This window comes from Acanthaster planci, linkage group LG12 (genome assembly GCF_054643075.1).
Source record: "Acanthaster planci isolate LZ-2023a linkage group LG12, COTS_SCS, whole genome shotgun sequence".
In the NCBI taxonomy this organism is placed as follows: Eukaryota; Metazoa; Echinodermata; class Asteroidea; order Valvatida; family Acanthasteridae; genus Acanthaster; species Acanthaster planci.
The window spans coordinates 9,795,956-9,814,097 of NC_141788.1; the positions used below are offsets into that span (position 1 = coordinate 9,795,956).

Here is an 18,142-nt window from a genome sequence, read left to right on the forward strand (position 1 = left end):
AAAGAAATAAAATCAATTATTTGCTTCCATTCCTAAGAATTATTGCTGTAATTTCGGAAATCGTGGCAAGTCTATTTTAGTATGCAATTCAACTTCATTTGATTATTATGACACCACCGTTTTCAAATTCGCCTACCATCGTTTCAGTGTGATAGGCATAATATGTAGTTCTAACCCTCAAATAGCCGGTTTATTTTTAGCCTCTCTCACCGATGGGGCGGATTCTGTCCCCAAGAACTCGGCTGTGCCTTGCTCGATTTTTTTTTTACTTGAAATGCATGTGAAGGTACTCATCACCATTAACTGTGAAGTTTGGACTCAAGCAGACATATGGTTTTTGTAGTTACGATCATTGAAAGGCAGTTGAAGGCTGGCGTGCCAACTTTCGTGCACTGTGCACCGCAGTGGAAAAAGTATACATTTCTTTGGGGGGGGGCTGACCCGTCTCGTGAAAATGTGTGCTGGGCAAGAATGGTATATTCATTTTTCACAAATTGGCGTAAAAATGACCGGAAAGAGCTACTCTAAAAAATTTTTGAAAAGGCTTAGCTGCTGAAAGTGCACTGCCACGATTAAGGGAAAGAGATGAGTGTGGGCGGATCCCCCCTCCCGCCCTTCGCCGTTTCCTCTGGAACGTGCTTTGGTGATGGACCGTTTGAGCCACTAGGCATTGTTGAGATTTCTGGCAATCTGTCGACGATGGGTGGATGGCGAAAAAAAAAATGTATGTATTTCACAAAAGCAGCACCGCTGAACAATCACTGTTAAGTGTCTGTTACCATGGGTAATTGGAAAAAAACTTTCACGAAGCATACAGTCGGTGCATTGAGAGAACAGAAATAAGACCTAAAAATCCGCGCTTCTACTTTCGGTTGTCAAAAGGAACCATGAGCCTTGGAGTTATGCACTTCAATTTATTGAGTGCAAAATTCCTGAGTTTTTAAAACAGGTCCGGCTGGATCTCAGGAGAGCACTGTTGGCATGCCTTCGAGCAGCTTCTCGGCGTAGGGTAATGGATTCAGCTTGAGGTATTGTGTGCATGTATAGCTAAACAGTCGGGTCTTGCTGTTCCAGCCAGTTGTTCTGGTTATTGATCAGCCCCGGCAAATAATAGAATCCGGTCACGTAGAGATAGAAATAATTGTGTACAATTCTGGTTCCTTTTTGTATGTTAACTGGTTTTCCCCGCAACCCCTCTACCGATAGGAGAGAGAACAATCGGCGTATCTGTCTACCTTTGCCTCCAAGAGAGTGACAATATTTTGATCGCGTTATTAGTTCATGCCTTCCACAATGGCGCACCGAGAGAGCCTTGCAAGCAGACGAGATGAATTTGATGTCCATTCTTGCACTTCCACCCCTTCACTTTTCCTTTTTTTTTTGTCAAATATAATCTATTTCCCCGAAGCCAAACTCAATTTGCCACCCGCCCAAGGTTGGCCAGCCTGGAAACTAAACTGTTTTTATTTCGGTAAAACGTATTTACTCATGAAAATGGCTGTTGTCGTAACTACGTACGGGCAAGCCCTGGCGTGAGCAGCGAGCGGGGGGGCGGGCATGGTGGCGCATCCCGACAACAATGGCGGACTCGAGGGGTTGCGTCAGGCGACATGACCGGAGCGACAGAAGACAACAAGGGGGTAATTGAATTAAGAGGCACGGGGACAGGCCATTTCGCGCACAAATCAATGATTCTATTTTCTCGAAATGGCATTTACAATTTCGCGCTCGGCTGCATAGCTCGTCAACAGCCTGCTAACATCTCCCCCTTCTGTCATGTTACGCTTAAAACCTCACTCCGAAAAGAAAAGAAAAGGAAAGAGAATCAGGCTGAAACTTTGAATTCGGAGTGGTTGGCTGTTAATCCGAGCGTGAACACACTTCTCGTCTTCCCTTGGACTAATGGTGCGCCGTTACGCCAGACATTCGCTTGTGCCGTTAGCCCATTTCCTAAAACAATATTTTGCTAAATTGTTACTGTCGGGCTCGGGACGGACTCCGCTAATGCGCTCGTACGGACCGACAGAATGTTGCAATAAAACGTGTTTTATTGGCGCGCGCCAAGCGACGACGCAGGGCGCATGCGCAATGAAATATCCAGCCCCATCCTGGCCTCGCATTATCGAAATAATTGGTTGGTGCTTATTTGTTCGGAGATTTTATGCACTATAGACCCAGTTCCTCCGAATGTTGTTTATGATTGTACATCATAAATGGGAGCGTGCATATGTTGCTCCAGAGAATATACGCATAAACCACGACCTCCATTCCCGGAACAGGTAGCGCTGAGTGACATAGTGGGAGAGTTCACCATGCTCGGCAACCTTTTGGTCTGTTCCTCAGAGGCGCGACTTTTCACGCGCGGCAGTAGGCAAGTATGAAGTAGGCACTAGACTAGCAGCGGGCTTGGATCCAGATTTTTTGGCTTGGGTCGGGGAGCTTGGGAAATTGTTGTTCTTACAGGAGGGGGTAGTGCATGTAGCCGTCGTCGTTGGAGAGAGCAGTTTAATCTGTTTTGTTCTGAACAGCAGAATGCCTCGACTTCGACTGGCATTTGAGACAGCGTTAAGCAGAGTCTTGGTAGTCATGCTAGGCGTGAACTTCATAATGACCCAGCAGTGACCAAATTCGAGCGACGACCTTTCGTCAACTACCGGTCGATTTTGCCTGGCACCCAGGATGTATTTGGTGAACAGGTTACCAGGGTAAAATCAACACGTGGTTTACAATTGTCGTCGTCCGAACTCCCGCTGGCGAGGTGTCGAGCTTTAACTGTCAAAGCCATACAATAAAGAGGGTTTTCTTCTCATTAAGAACATACTGTCTTGAAGGAAACTAGACAAGACTTTGTATACAACCATGAAGGGATCGGGTGATACAGATGTTTGGTTCGATGCTGTCACAAACTCTGGATGTGTGTTATCTATGCGATACGATATCTCTGAAGTACAAGTATATTAAAAGACGAAGGCAAATTAAGGGGGACTGATCATCTTGAACTTGTCCCTTCAATGACTTCCGAGATGATAACGTCATTATATTGAAACTTCACCAAATAATTTGTTTCTTGTGTCCAACAGGCGGTTTTGTTTTTTGTAAGCAGCCGTTGGTGCTCACTGGACTTTGATATGTGGTCTGTTCTCTTCCTCACCATTATAAAAGCAAGGATTGATCGGTGGCGTGTAGACTTCGAGTCAAAACGAAGATCCTTTCTGACACTGATTGCCTCTTTTTCACATGCAATAGTGTTCTCACCCCAACGAATGTGGCAGCGCCGTGTATTAAGTGTTGGCGCACTGAATTTCTTATCAATTAAAAGAAGATATGGCAACATTGTTGGGGGGGGGGCTTTCCGCTTGCTACGCCAGTGGAAGTGGTCGCGTATGAACTTTCCCAAATGAAAGATTAACCAAAGGCGTTGTTTAGAATCCAGGTCATATCTGATACGCCTCTGCCATCTGCCTCTGAATGTTGTTACCTGATTTTCCCTGCTTTCTACAAGTCTTTTCTCTCCCCAACAGATGAACCCTTCTCCAATCCTCCAAATTAATATCTTTCCTCACCCCTCCATCCATTTCTGATTTCCCTATATGGCCGTCTCAAAAGGAAGAAGGAAAAAAAAACTTCCAGTACACCCGAGAAGTATTTGTCTTCCACTTCTCCAAGAGGCAGGCCCGAGATCGTCTCTAGTGCGGCGCTCCCACGGGAGCGGTAACCCTATGCCCAATCAGCGCTTAGCAACGCTTCATATTTTTTTTTTGGTTGGCGTGGTTTTCCGGTATCTCTTTTCAGCTGGTCGTCTGCTTGCGCTTCTTCACTTGGGAATTAGCAGGAAGAGGCGGCGTAACTGAAGATGCAATTTGCTACCCCCAACAAACAAAAAGTCCAGCGGAACGTCTAAATTCTTCACCTTCTACAGAACTATATAACAAGTCTGAGCAGTTACGAATGAAAAAAACAAAACAAAACTGATATTCCACAAACAATGCTTTTCACAATTTTTCTACAGAATTTAAAGGGCTTTAGAAGTAACAGAAAATAACAGAATTGATATACCTTCGTATTCAACAGTCACAAACTTTGACACAAAGACGGCCAGTCTTTATGAAAAATGAAAGAAACATATTTCGTAGAAGAAAGGGAACGTGGGATGTTCGTAACTTAAGTACAACCTTTATAGATAGACAAATAGATGGATAAAAGTTTTGTTCATACTTACTGCACGTGACCCATGGATGTTGGGTCTTTTTGCTTTGGGATTCTCATTGCGCCACCGAGCATTCTCTTCACATTGTTCCTAATTATTTCATGAGCCCTCCTCCCATACACATTTGACCGCGTTCGGCAGGTTTCCATTGTACTTGGTTTATTCTCTTCTTTCCCCACCGCGCTCGTCAAACTCCGACCATCACGTCGCAGCCAAGCGGCGTGAGAGCAGCGAGTGGCCCCGGTCCCGCCGCGACGCGCCTGGGGTTGATTGCTTCCCCGCGGCGCGCTGGCCGGCCCGGGCTTCCTATACGCGCGCTGCATGAACTACGCCTTTTCCCCCCAGCGTACACAAAAGGGGGGGTATAGGGTCGTGCTCGACGGGGTGCGGCGAGTAACATGCAGTAGGCGGGCCTCTCTTGAAAGAAACAGCGGGGGGCGGTGCAGTCTTGCAAGTGGAGTTGACCACCCTCTGGCTCATGTCGCAGCAGGATTGGGGAAACACGCAACAGAGGCCCCATAAAGGGCCCAGTGTCCTCGCTTCCTGGTCTTGGCACAGGCGAGGAAGCCAAGGAGAATGATGGGTAATCTAATATACCAATAGACCAAGTGCCTGACACGAGTTCGTAGCCACAGTTATTGTTATTGCATTTTTCTGCCCCTTTCTTTCGTTCTGCCAGTAAACTATTCAAGTAAACTCATATATTTTGGCAGTCAATAGGCCAGCCTTTTGTCAGGTAATTGGGGAAGAGTTGTAGAAAAAAAACATGCTTTGTGAGGATGGCTTTGTCGTTCATGTTTGCCACATGCGTGGGAATAAGACAGGCGTGCTACGCCAGAGAATCTCTGCTACAAAATGGCATTAATTTGTGGACACAATTTACGCATCTGTTGCGGTATTGTGAACATCCAGAAAGTTTGAACGCTGCCTGCCAAAACAAAGATGCACACTCTCGCTCAACTACAAAAACACTACCACGTTCCTTTTCCGTACATGCTTCCCCGTCATGCTTATCTGAGAAACTTCTCGACCACTGTACAGTGACGTGGTCACTCCCGCCCACTGTCCGATTGCAACCGCCATTGCTTTTTAGGCGTGAGCTCTGTGCTCTAATCACACTCGCTGGCCTTCATCAGTGCTGGATGTGTCGCACTCGAGGCGTGCTACCAGACCGCGCCATTCTGCCCTTACCACAACATTCTCGAGTCAGGGCCCTTTTACTACTTGAACGAGGAACCCTAGAACCACAACTGTTTCACACTCGCCACTCTTAACTTTTCAACGCCCCGTCATCATTGAACAGATAAAGTGAAGCTTGTTAATATACAGTCACACGAGCTTGGTTGGCCAGGTGCGGATCGCTTTGTAGTCCCATAAACTGCGCAAGGATAATCTATCACGTGATCATCAACCTTGCTGCGCACAAAGGGGAAGGGGGCACCAGCTTCATCCTCATTCATTCAACTTGTCTTTATCCGAATTAAATAGAAGCAAGATAGATGTACATGTAGCTTAATCCCTAAGGCTTTGGAGATCTTACGAGATTTGGACACGTGACACGTGGACAACTGTATCTTTGACAATGCAAAGAATTTTCTTGATTTAGGAGCGAAAGATTTTTCGTTAAATCCTAAAAAAAAATAATGATAATAAAATTTAAAAATCCCAGTTGGGTCGTTCCTCATGGAAGTCATCTGATAATCCCATGCTGTTAGGTGGACCAAAAATACCCCTTTTTTGTTTTGTCGCCACGACACGACGCCAAGGAGTAATGAATTTTAATTTTATAAAATTCGATGGTCGCAGGTTTGTATATTATGAGCCCCAAATGGCCTATGCGGGTCTCGATTTGCATGCCCTGAAATACCCTTCTGTTGCAGTATGTTGTGACCCACGAACTTCAGAGGTTGTAAAAAAGAAGGGTGGAATGCATGGCCATAAGCTATGCACTATGAGCTTGTACGTCTGTGATATTTGAAACAGAATCGGGCCATCAAAATTGCTCTAGTTTGCAGGCACTGTAGGCATCGTTTTTCAAAATGGCGATGGTCTTCAGGACTGCTTTCTCGGATAATAATCTTCAGATTGAAATTTTCCTCAAAGCCGTAACACCCACTGAAATTGAACAGAAGAATTTAGGTGAGGAGCTTTAATCGTGTGGGTGGTGTCTCAATCGTCTCAGCGAGCCATGTGTATTTTCCTGTATTTATGTCAGTGGGGATATTTATCATTGTCTGTGGCAGCTTATTTACAGAGTCTGCAGCCTGACAAGTCGTAGTCTGGTTGCCGTTCCGTACATAATCTCCAGACGACATACAGACGTCCTCCGAGGCCGTTTTCCAATACTCACTTTTGGCTCCGTCTCAGGCTTCAACTGTTCTTTTAACTAGATGACTTTGAAGCTGTGGGCGCAGTAATCAGTCTAATAATGCCACAAAACATCAAATAAGATGCAAGAGAACCAAAAATGACAATAATCCAATTTAATTTAAACACTTCAGGCCCACAATCGGGGATTGGTTTTGGAAAAGAAGCCTGAGACGGAGACGAAGTTGAGTATTGGAAAACGGCCCGAGCGTAGGGACCGGTTGCGGGTAATGAATCCGGCAGAATCCTGCCGAGTGTATGAACATGGACATGAGGACACGATGCCCGCTCAATGCACAAATCAAAAAGGAGCTGATGGCATATTTTGCTTTTTCTTCCCAGTTACCGAAAATAATTTCACTATAAATTGTTCATTTACCATAAATTATTCATTTATCTAAAATGTAACACCATAACTACTGATTTGAATAACTTGCAGTAAAGTGATTTATCAATGATAGGCCTAATCTTTAAAAAATAAATTAACTCACTGTGATCAACAGAGGCGTAGCAATGATAGGTAGGGCCTACTCATGTTAATTCGCCTCCCATCTGAAATGTTTTTTCAATGTTAAAGCATTGCTATTGGTCTGACAAAAACTTCAACATTCAGCATCCAAACTGACAAGGCTAATCACCACGTAGAACTGCAGTTAGCTACCAGTCCCTGTATATCACAGGGACGGGGACCAGTTCAGATAAGTCGCGGCAGTAACACGTTGGGAAAGAGCGGATAGAAAGCCAGGAACACGACCCAACGAAAGAACGAAGCTTGCCAGAGACACAGAGATGAGGTGTTGCTATTAATAATGCTTGGGGTTGATGGCAGGGTGGGTGAGGGCGGGTCAACTGCCGTTTGAAGTGTAGTTCTACGATGTCACGTCATTTCTCTTCAGTTTTAAGTTTGGCCGAGTGTACCAGATATATATATGCGGTCTACGAACCGCGACTATTTATGGAATCATTTCGCGGTCGAAAATATGCCATTCGGACGGCGTTACGCCGTAGAGACCGGGCATTGTTTCCTCGATGAAAAGCGAGACAGGGAAACTTGTTCGCTTTTTTCTCGGGTCAAATTTTCCCCCAATCTCGTTGCAGGGGCACGTTCTCCTCCCATCGTGCCAACAATTCCCCATTAATGGGTCATTCTGTCTTCAGAACCGCAGAGTGTGTTGTATGGCGTGCACCCAGCGTTATAAACCACGCGACCAAGTTGGGATCGAGTGGCAAGTGGTTGATTAGGTGATCCTTTTTTGTTCGGGTCGAAGCTTTTTTTGAAGGGAATCTGATGGAGAGAGCGAAGAGAGAAGGGCTGAAAGAAATGGAAGTGAGAGCCGTGATTTGGTAGCTTTTGTCCCGGGCCCTGTCCGGGTAACAGTAATCCCGTTCGTAGTAGTTTTATCACGGCATAAACGGATATTGTGGACAATGCGTCTCAGACCTGGCCAATCTTTTTTTTTGGCGGGACTCACCTGCACTTTTTTTTGCCTCAGTGAACCAAATTGCTTCTGAAGGGGCATGAATGGGCCACATCGGCTCCCCTCCCCCATGCCCCGCTCGGCTGCCATCTCGAAAAAATAAAAATAAAAAATGCACGCCATGTTTGCTGGGGTGAACAATGACGCCTGCATTCTGCGATCATGCACCGCCAATAATTGTTGGGTTTAACGGTGGTGGTGGCCAGCTTTTTGAGACTCGCAAGATTTCGTGCCTCGGCCCCACAGTAAAAGGTCAGAGAGAAAAAAAGTTGAAATCGCCCCGGTGTTATTTTTCCAACTCCGCGATGACTTAGGATACACCACAGTGCTACAGTCAATATCTCCGGCAGTGAGACGACAATAGCCGGGCGCGCACTGCCTTTATGCCCGCCACGGCGGCGTGTTGACCAACACTGCATTTACACGAAATTAAAGAAGCTAGACCTTTTTTTACTCCTAAGCGTATAGTCAAACGCCGCGGCATTGTGGCCGTATTTGCTCAGAAAGGACTTGGCATTGGGCTGTGCACGATTAATCGGTCGCAGGAACCAAGTGACGAGGTGCCCAAAAACTAGAGAGAGAGAGAGAGAGAGAGAGGGGGGGAGGGGACAAAAATGCATCCAAGCAAGGCGGGAAAATTGAGAAGTGCATACGGTCCACCGATACACGGGAAGAAAAAGACATAGACCGGGGTCTCGGCTCATTTAATTGAATATCTGGGTGGCGGCCTGTCGACCACGGTTGGAGTTAATCGCCGGCTTGGGTGCGATGGAGCAAGGGGCTAAGTGTGCGTGTGTGTGGGGGGAGAGATCGTATAAAGCCCCGTCGGTCGGCCAAAGTCTGGCAGAAATTCAGTCATCAATGCACATGTCGCCTGCATGCATTGCGAGATCGGACACAGAAGAACATGGTTTGCAGCAGTTGCGTGCTCTACTATGCGAACATAACATGGGCTAGGGGAGAGATACTGATCTCTGTGATCAGCCGGGCAGAGGTTCGATTCCCGGCGTTACCTCCCTGCAGGGATTGTACCACTCAAAGCCGCGCTACTCAGCCTCTGGCCGTCGACGCTAAATGCCCACTTCAGGTGAGTGTTAATTGATTTCTTCGTTGTAAGCTAACAATCGGATCTGATCGCACACCCTTTATGATCATCATCCGAGACATGAATCTCGTCATAGCTGTTTCTAGTTTTGCCACGTTGTAAATGGAACCAACCGGCATCGACGCGGTCATTTGCTTATCAGTAATGCTGACTTTGTCCGCTAAACGCCACATGACTACTTATGGAAATTATACTTCACTTGGTCTACGTTCGTACCGCCGCAAGCACTGCGCACGCGAGATGTATTTGTCAAGTAACGTGGAATTTCATGACCATTGGGGGCGTTCAAAAAGCTCAGGCGCTTTTACATCACATGAACTCACTGTGATTTTTTTCTAAAACAAGACGCTTGGGAAACTCGGCTTGAAAAAGGCTATAGTCGTGGCTGTGGAGTTTTTTTTTTCAAAGAGAGTAGTGTCCGACATTTCAACTGGAAAAGCTTCCACGAGGTGTGAAGACTAGTCTCCTCTCCAGAATAGCAAAAAAAATGTCCCACAGGAAAGTACACGGTATATCTGCACAGCTGTTGTGTACACGGGTTTTAACATAAATGCATTGCATTAGAATATTCACTGAGTGCTTCTGGGATAAGATTCTAGTGGATGGAGTTTGCGACCGTGTACTAGTATCGTTCTTTCCTTGAAATTGCAGTTCTGACATGAAAGAATTTTATGATCATGTACAACCTTTTGAAGTCACTGAAGAAAAAATCAGTACATAGATGTTTGACTGTACGCAGCTCTCGATCAACTAAAAGGAGACCAACTTTTGTATCGACATTAGTTTGGCACACACTTTGGAGCATATGTATTTCGGTCAGAAAAACCGCAGCCAAAAAGGACTAGCTGGTAAAGAAGATCATGAAAGGCGTGATGGAAATTTGATTAATTCCATGATGGAAATCGGACTGCATCACTTGTCGCTGGATAAAATTATACTACTACTACTAATAATAAAACCTAGGCCTCACTTGTGAGTTCGAAAACCACATCGCTCCTTTGGCCGCCAACAGAGTTAGAAAAGATAATCATTATGCATTAAAAAATGGGGCTCCGCCAGTAGACGGAACACCTCCTTTCGGCGGGTCTAGGCGAGAGCCGAATTACCGGGAGTGTTTGGGAGGTGTGCTGGTTAATATACGATAACGCGGGGCCAGGAGTCCGAGGGCTGATTTCACCACCATGGCCCCGTCGAGGAGGCGAGCAACGGCTCCTCCTTCTTATTTACCGGGAAACGATAGGTGTCAGCGCAATTTACCGGACACGAGAGCGGGGAGCAGCGAGAGAAGAAACGACTGCTTCGATTTATACAGGAAAAGAAAAAGGAAAAGAGATAAAGAGGTCCAATTTGGTAAATCGGGGTCAAGCCAGTGGCTTGGCCCACTTCGCGGAATTAACAAAAGAGGCCCCCCCCCAAGGATAACGCACTTGGCCTTGCTCGATGTCGGCAGCTCGTTCCCTCGTTTTCCTTCTGTCGCCCGGAGGAAAGGTTGTGCGCGGTGACAAGTAGGGTAATGCGGGGGACAAGGGTCAGCCCCGTCGTCCGCGCTTCGGTGGCGGATGAACCGCCGAGTGTGGTGTCCCTCGCTTGCTGTGTCCCCCAGTCAGGTCGACTTTTGGTCGTCCGTATGTGACGCTTTCAGTTCTGTCAGGAGCGATCAGTTGTCGAGGAATTTCTAATTACAGGAATGCCGTACAAAGAAAGTGTACGACCCAGATCCGATGACTCGTATGACCCGTCTCCCAACAAACCGTCTCGGACTGAATATTATGCAGGACTCTTTAACACTGTTCGATCGCAAATATTAATTTTTAAGATAAGGATTTGGTCGCATTATGTACTGTGCAAAAACAGATTTTTTTAACAGCAACACCGCCGGTGTTCATAATAATTATAACACAACTAGGATTTTCAAGTGTAAATGTAAGAATTACAAGTAAGTAATGGCTGCCGTTTGAACCAAATGATCAAATAATGTAAATTTCCAGTCACTCCTCAAACACGCTTCATATAAGACTATGGAGTGGTACTCGAAGTGGTTGCCATGGCAACGGACAGTAGGACTTTTAAAAACGAATTCGGTTTTTCATTACAATAAAACAATGCACGTGCCTTGTTCACGAATATAAAGTTACTCCGAGTGTTTTAAATATAAACAAGAGCGTTTTAAATTTATCACAGCGGAATTATTCATGTTCATGTCTGAATGTGACATGTGGTTTGGGTTCACTTTTTGCGGATGAAGTCGTTTTGGGATCTTTTGCGGTACAAACTCGACGAGGAAATTTTTATGTGATCTTGAAATCAGCGAAACGGTCAAACCAATGAAGAAAAAAAAGACCATGTGTGATGTAGACAGACAATGAATTAAACTACGTACATACAGGGACAGGCCACTAAAGAAGGGCATTAAAATGTTTAACAAAGAACGACCCTGCTATTACCGAACGCCCTCAGACAAAAAAAAAACACTCTTTTTGCCTTGCCGTCCACATGCTGCAGTTTCGGGTCCAAGTTCGAACGAACGAGGCAGCCGATCCTGTTTGACAGTTGCTTTCCAGTCCAATGATTGAATTTTCATCAAGTCTGCGCTATACAAGTCACAGTGCGTAGATATCGACCCGCAGACCCCCCCCCTTTATCCACGCCTCCCTCAACCCTTCAATGGACGCCTTCCGCGGCGTCCCGTGCACATTGTACGTACAGCGTTTCCCTGTAGTATGCCTTTGCACCCCCCACAAATGTGACCGTTTGGATCGCGTCAGCTCTGGCAGACGAGACAGGCGATGACAATGACGCGTTCGATGTGTCAACTACCATGTGTCGCGTATAATGCAGCCTGAACACGCCGTCCTGCAACTTCTCCTAAAGCTCATACATTGATGACTGCCTTTATACCAATGGATGTTTTCTTTGTTGTTGTTGAAAATTTTCCACAGCTGATCTGAACAATTAGGGGAAAGTACTGGGACCAAGGAACTCACTGGAGGATGAAACGCAGAAAAAAGACAGATGTAGCTCTTTTTCATCCTCGTGAACTTTCATGATTGAACGAAATTAGGTTAACTGAGAACAGATTTTTTTCCATTCTTCTATTCCATTTATTTCGGGGAAAGGGGTCATCGAATGGGCTTCGACGCTGTATCGAACTCTTTGTCAGCAAAACCAACATGAAATTTTTGCCAGGGACAAAAACAGACCACGGAGAAAGGACCAGGAAAGTAAAGCTAGATTGAACACATTATCGCCAAAAAAAAACAAACCTCGGTCAAGCTAAAGTGCAGTGTCTAATGAAATTCCCCCTTTTTCGTGACTCCTTGCTAGGCTGAAGAATTATTTAGGCCTTCTTTTGTTTATTGTTTCGCCAGTTGTTCGGGGATTAAGTCCACGGATTCTCAGGGCCTGGTCAGTTTCATTTCTTGGCCCGACGTCCGCTAAGGGACCGACCAAATCAACAGACACCCAAGACATAGCTACCCGTGTTACGCTGCGATCAATTATTGGGCCAAGGTTACACGTCGTCCGGCCCTGGAAGTTTTGAGGTCAGAGTCTTGACAATACAAGTCGGTCAGCCAATAAAATACGTCACACAATAAGCCGAGGGAACACCTCTAATGGTCAGCTTCCCACAACCCCAATTCCTTCGAAGTAAAAGAAAAAACAGTTAGTGTTGCTTTTGTTTGTGTGCTGACATACCATTTAATTCGAGACCGGTGCGGAAGGATTCTTCCCGACCGTGAATGTCGAGCCCATGCTCCGCCGTAAATGCGCGCGGGGCCAACGGTTGGCGAACCAGGCGAAGGACACGCTGGATTCGAAAACAACCGTGCCTTTTTTTTTTCAATCGACGGACTCCGCGGCCGGGGAATGAGAATCCCGAAGCGGCCGCATGGGTCTCAGCAAAACATGGCTCCGATTTCATAAGATTATGTGGCCGAGGCTTACGATTCTTGTCTCTGATTCCACGGTTTTCCACTCAGAACTGCAGTGTCGCTCATAGGCATGCCTAAAAATCGCTTTAGAGACGTTTTCACTGTCTTTTCGTGTAAAAATACATACACAATATTTGGACGGAACTTACACGTGTAATGCTATAACAGTGCTATGCATAACATGGACTTAAATACCGGACCATCAGTCTGCTGGTTGTTATTATTGTAATGCCAAGCTTTGCATAATTTCGATATTCATACAAAGTGCGAAAATTAACATTTCAGAGGGCAATTGTTTTCCATAACAAGTGTGTTGAAATTGTGTCTTTAGCCCCGAATCTGGTTGGTAGGTGCCCGGCCGGCTCAGAAGCGCAAACGCTCGATCAAAGACAATTAGTTATGATAATGAGCTGACGCAGGCGCACCTGTTTGAAACTCGCGCATACTTCTGATGCCCACAATGCTCAGAGGACACCAAGACCGAAAATCAACCCTTCCACTAAAAAAGAATAAACACTCAGGAAATCTGAGTGACGATCCAGTGACGATTTGACATGTGCGACTGATGGCTTCATTATTCAGTCGTATCCTACCCCGAAGCACGGCAGAGAAATCAGGCCACCATAGCCTGGGGAAGCCGTCCTCATAGCCCTTGACTCAATTCCGGCTATCTACCATAGTGGAGATAGCGCCAAAGGCTACTTAAAATGGATCCCCCCGTCCGTCATAGCCACTCAGTGGTGATCGGCAAGTGGGCCTAGGCCAGCATAGTACCCTGTGTGCACACGACAGAAAAAAGACACGCAAAAAAAAGATACAAAAAGCCCAGTCCAATTGATGACCAGCTGCCTGCTCCGAGCCTGGCTTGTGCGTGTGTTAGAGGAGAGAGAACGCTTTCAGTTAGTAATATCCAGAATGAGTGAAACACTTACGGTGTTCACTGCTACGGGCGTGGAGGGGAACTAAACGTAGCTAGTCTTCCCTTGCAATAACCCCCGGCCAAGCCTCGGCTCCACAGGTCTCCTCAACCCGGCTTGGCTTGCTCCCGGGGTATCACCTGGTCACCTTATTCCACAATTGTCCCTGTTTCTGCAATCCAGGGTTTTTCTCTTTCTTTCGCACTACCCTCTTTCTTTTTCTAGTTCGTTTCTTTCTTTCTTGGGCGTTCAATTTGGACCTCAATTATGTAGTTTGCACGGGAGGATTGTGACGCTTGTATACCTGGGCCTTGCTCTTGCCGAGGGGGCCGACAGCACGGACTTAATTTTTCTGACTTTTGTCCCGAGCAAAAATTGTTGCAAATTATGAACGTCCGTCCCACGCGATCGCAGGAGAGCATATCGACGGACATGTAGGTCAGAGTAGAAGTGGCTGACCGCTACAGTGCCTCGCGTTTGGGCAGCATCACTACCAGTGAACGCGCATGTGCAATAACGAAGTTTCCCCTTTGCAGGCTCCTATACGACATTTGTTTGGTGCGAATGCGAAGGCCGTGAGATAAACGGCTCATTTACGAATCAATTAGTTCGCTGCTTGGCTATATACCGCATACATTAATCTTTCCTTGGGGAAAAAAAATCATCTCACCCGCATTTTTTGGGGGGAGGGGGGTATTGAGTTTTCGTAGCAGTTAGACGGGCCGCCATGACTAATTCAGTAATTATACGAGACATTGTTGCCAAGGCATGGGTGATTTCCCGCATCATAACTGTAAACAGATAAAAAGAAAAAGCTCAAAAATGTTGGCCCAAATGAATGGAATTATACACGCTCAAATTGATGCGTAGGGATTGAACTGTAATAGGAAATTAAAATTTCTTGAGGCGAGTCCCTCGTGTGGGAGACTTCAGCCCATAGGCTGGCCGTCCGGGAATAATGTCAGCAGTATGCCATTTCCAGACTTTTATTTTATAATTTCGTCTGCGAATGTAATCAAGGTCGAATCGTGTTGATTATATTGCCGCACTGTGTACACGATCCGATGGCAGGCGGTAATGATGCGCTAAGCCCACAATACACTGTGTACTCACACATAGTAAAGCCTATCGCTCCGTGATACGGTATTGTAGATACACATTATCACACTGAAAGTCTGCCGTCGGTCGACAGGATTACACGCCTGCACAAAATCCGAAGGCATCGTGGAAAAACAAATTATACGAGTGGTCCAACATCGTGTGATCATAAGAGTTATTTTATGGTACATTACAGCAGACCAAAATACACACAATGGTCAGAAGTTTTAAAACTTAGAGATGTACAAAGGTCACGTTGGCGCTTGAAATCATTTTTCTTATGTCGCAACCAGTATTCATATCGACCAAATTTCATATTCAGTGTTTGGTTTAGTACCAACACACCTTTGAAATGTTTTCACTAGAGTCATGTGACAAACTAAACGCGATAAAATTATTTTGCTATAGGCCTTAAACTTGTATGCACAATTCCATAAAGACACCTTTGAAATCTAGAAATAAATAAAAAATATTGAGTTATCCATTGGATATGATTTATTTCATTGCTTTTGAGGTAGTTTCCCGAACACAGGTAGAGACGTACAGACTCAAAGTGGGATCAGGTTTTTCCCATGCCCGACACTTCCATTCGCCCATTTTCGGCAAGTCTGACCCAGCATTGTACCACGCAACCGCTGTGTACGCGCTGGGGGTATAGCGTCTGCCCTGGCGGGTCGTGAATTTACGAGAAAACCGAACAGGAGCGACCTGTGCACGTCTGTCACAAGAGGCTTGTCACGAATTTTTCTGGATATAATCGCAGTTTCTGCAACTTCCAGTGACAGCGTGAAGTTTTGTGATCCGATACAAACACCTTGGTACGCCGTCCGCAGTTGGTAAAGATTAGAGCCAGTTGGGTCCCTCGTGTGTGTAAGGCGAGCGACCCGGGCGTAAGGCCGGGTCACTCGATCACCTGATCTGTGTTGTTGGACTCCTAAGCCGAATTATCATTATTTTTTTCCCGGACTCGGCACAGGCTCTGCGCGGGTCGCGCCGTTTCCCACTCCCGGGGCCAACGGTGCTGGGCCCCCCAGGTGGCTGTTGGCGCACCGTCCGGTCCGGTGCCCGTCGTCAGAGGGTCGTACCGCGTTGACAGAAAAAGAAATGGCGGCTAAATCTTAAGTCGTTACTGTTTCATGCAAAGACATGAGACTCTGGTTGCTTTCCTAACCCTGCAGCCCCGTGCCGCAATCTTCCATCACCCTCTGAATCTTGAAGATTCATACAATTATTCGAGCATCGCCCGGCCCTTTTCATAACCTCTGGTACAGTACCGACACCAGAGCAGGGTAAACCGATCTTACACAGGCAGAAAATGAATGAAATTCTAAACCGGCCTCTGCCCGTCCATTTCTTTAATTCGGGCACTCCGCGATGGGAAATCAGGATCGTCTGTTTCGGGCAAAGTGGCAGGATTTTAGAGGTAAAGGCTTTGTTTGTAATTACTGTGTAATTTTTTTTCACTTTTATGTTTAAACGACAGTTCTTTTCTTTGCAGTAGATGTAGAATTGGAACATTGTGATTAGATATGTGGTGAGAATTTGTACTTGTGGTCCAATTTCCGTAGTTCGAATATTCACCATATCCCGCCCAAAAAAAATTAAAATTATAATATTACCAAACATTGATACTCACTTTGTGGGAAGCTGCACTTTCATGAACGAATCTTAAGTGCCATGTGCCGCACATTTCTCAGTATATGAATCGCGTTCGAGATTTGTCATGCATCCTGCATGAGAGAAAAAAATTCCCCGTAATGATCACAGTGTTTTAAAATGGAGCAATCAATCAGTTTCTGGTAACCACAATTAATGAATGAAAACTAGGGAGAAGGTGAGGGGGGATATACAAAGGCCAAGAAAATGACATCTGTCAGTCGTTGGAATATTCGACCGTACATGAGATCAGCTGATAATGGCATGTATGCATGCTGTACGTTGCTGCGTTAAATGAGTATTGTCCCAGGCAGGCTATGTATAAATTAAAGTTCTGCATGCAGCGGACCTTTTGTGTTAAGGGAAAGGGGGGCGGAAGGGGGGGGGTTGATTCATTCAGTCCTAAAAGTGCATAGCCCTTGCACTTTTTTAAAATCACAAACCATTTACGGCGAACTCTCCACCTCAGTCACGCACTATCTCCAACAACAAGTATATATTTTCCACTAGGTTGATCCAGTCGCGTCGTGGAAAAAAAAAATCTGTTTCCAGTAACCCACACCGCTGTTATCTGCAAGTGTTTTATAATCAAAGATTGGCTCGGTGTATACTGAAGGAGAAAGAGAAAGACTAAAGGCAAGATGTTTTACCGAGGAAAGGTGGCAATATCGGAAGCAATATTGGGCCGGTAAGTGGCGTCCTTCATCGCCCGGACCGAACCCCCTCATCAAGTTGCACACTGTAGAGCACAGTAACGAGGGGGAAAAATTACACACGGCCTGGCCCAGGCAGCGCACTGTACCCTCAGCGGTCTTCGCCCGCTCGTAAAAAAGGGGGTCGGTCGCGTCGCGAAGCGAAAAATACTTGAAACTCGACACGATGTTTCGCGCTAAAGAAACGGGTTTCCTCCCTGCTAAATCTCGGAGGGGGCCAGTATGAGTATAGTCGCCGCCAGGACGCGATAGAGAGGGCGAATAGGGGTGTGTACAAGGCAAAGGGTACAGCGAGGGTGGCATGGTTGGAACCAACAAAAAAAATGTCGCGCTGACACCTCTCCGGATCTGGGAGGTAACGCGAGCGGAGATGAAATTACCAAGTGATGAATACAGCACCCTTTCTGCGGTCCATGGGTGTCGTGTAGACAGGGTTATACATATCAATGAATGGGCCACTTCGTGGGCTGAAATGCTCAAAGATGGCAGAGCTGTTGGAAACTTCGAGCTGGTCTTTCATTGGCCAGTCCAAATCACCAAATTTTCGACTGCACTCAAAGGGTGCAGAGCCAGTGTTGTGTACGGCCGAGCAGTTGCACCGGCATGTTGTGTGGGAAAACAAATTGCGACGATTGTCGCAATATCTGTTGATTTCATCGGGTACATGAA

The 18,142-nt window shown here is 46.0% G+C and overlaps 1 long non-coding RNA gene across 1 annotated transcript in view; it reads left to right on the top strand.

Annotated features, from left to right (window-relative positions):
* The first annotated feature begins 8,782 nt into the window (after window positions 1-8,782).
* LOC147797137 (uncharacterized) overlaps window positions 8,783-18,142 on the top strand; it is a 47,531-nt gene continuing 38,171 nt past the window's right edge. Inside the window, exon 1 of the long non-coding RNA XR_015427375.1 lies at window positions 8,783-9,139. This is a non-coding gene — a long non-coding RNA (uncharacterized LOC147797137). The remainder of the gene's footprint in view (window positions 9,140-18,142) is intronic.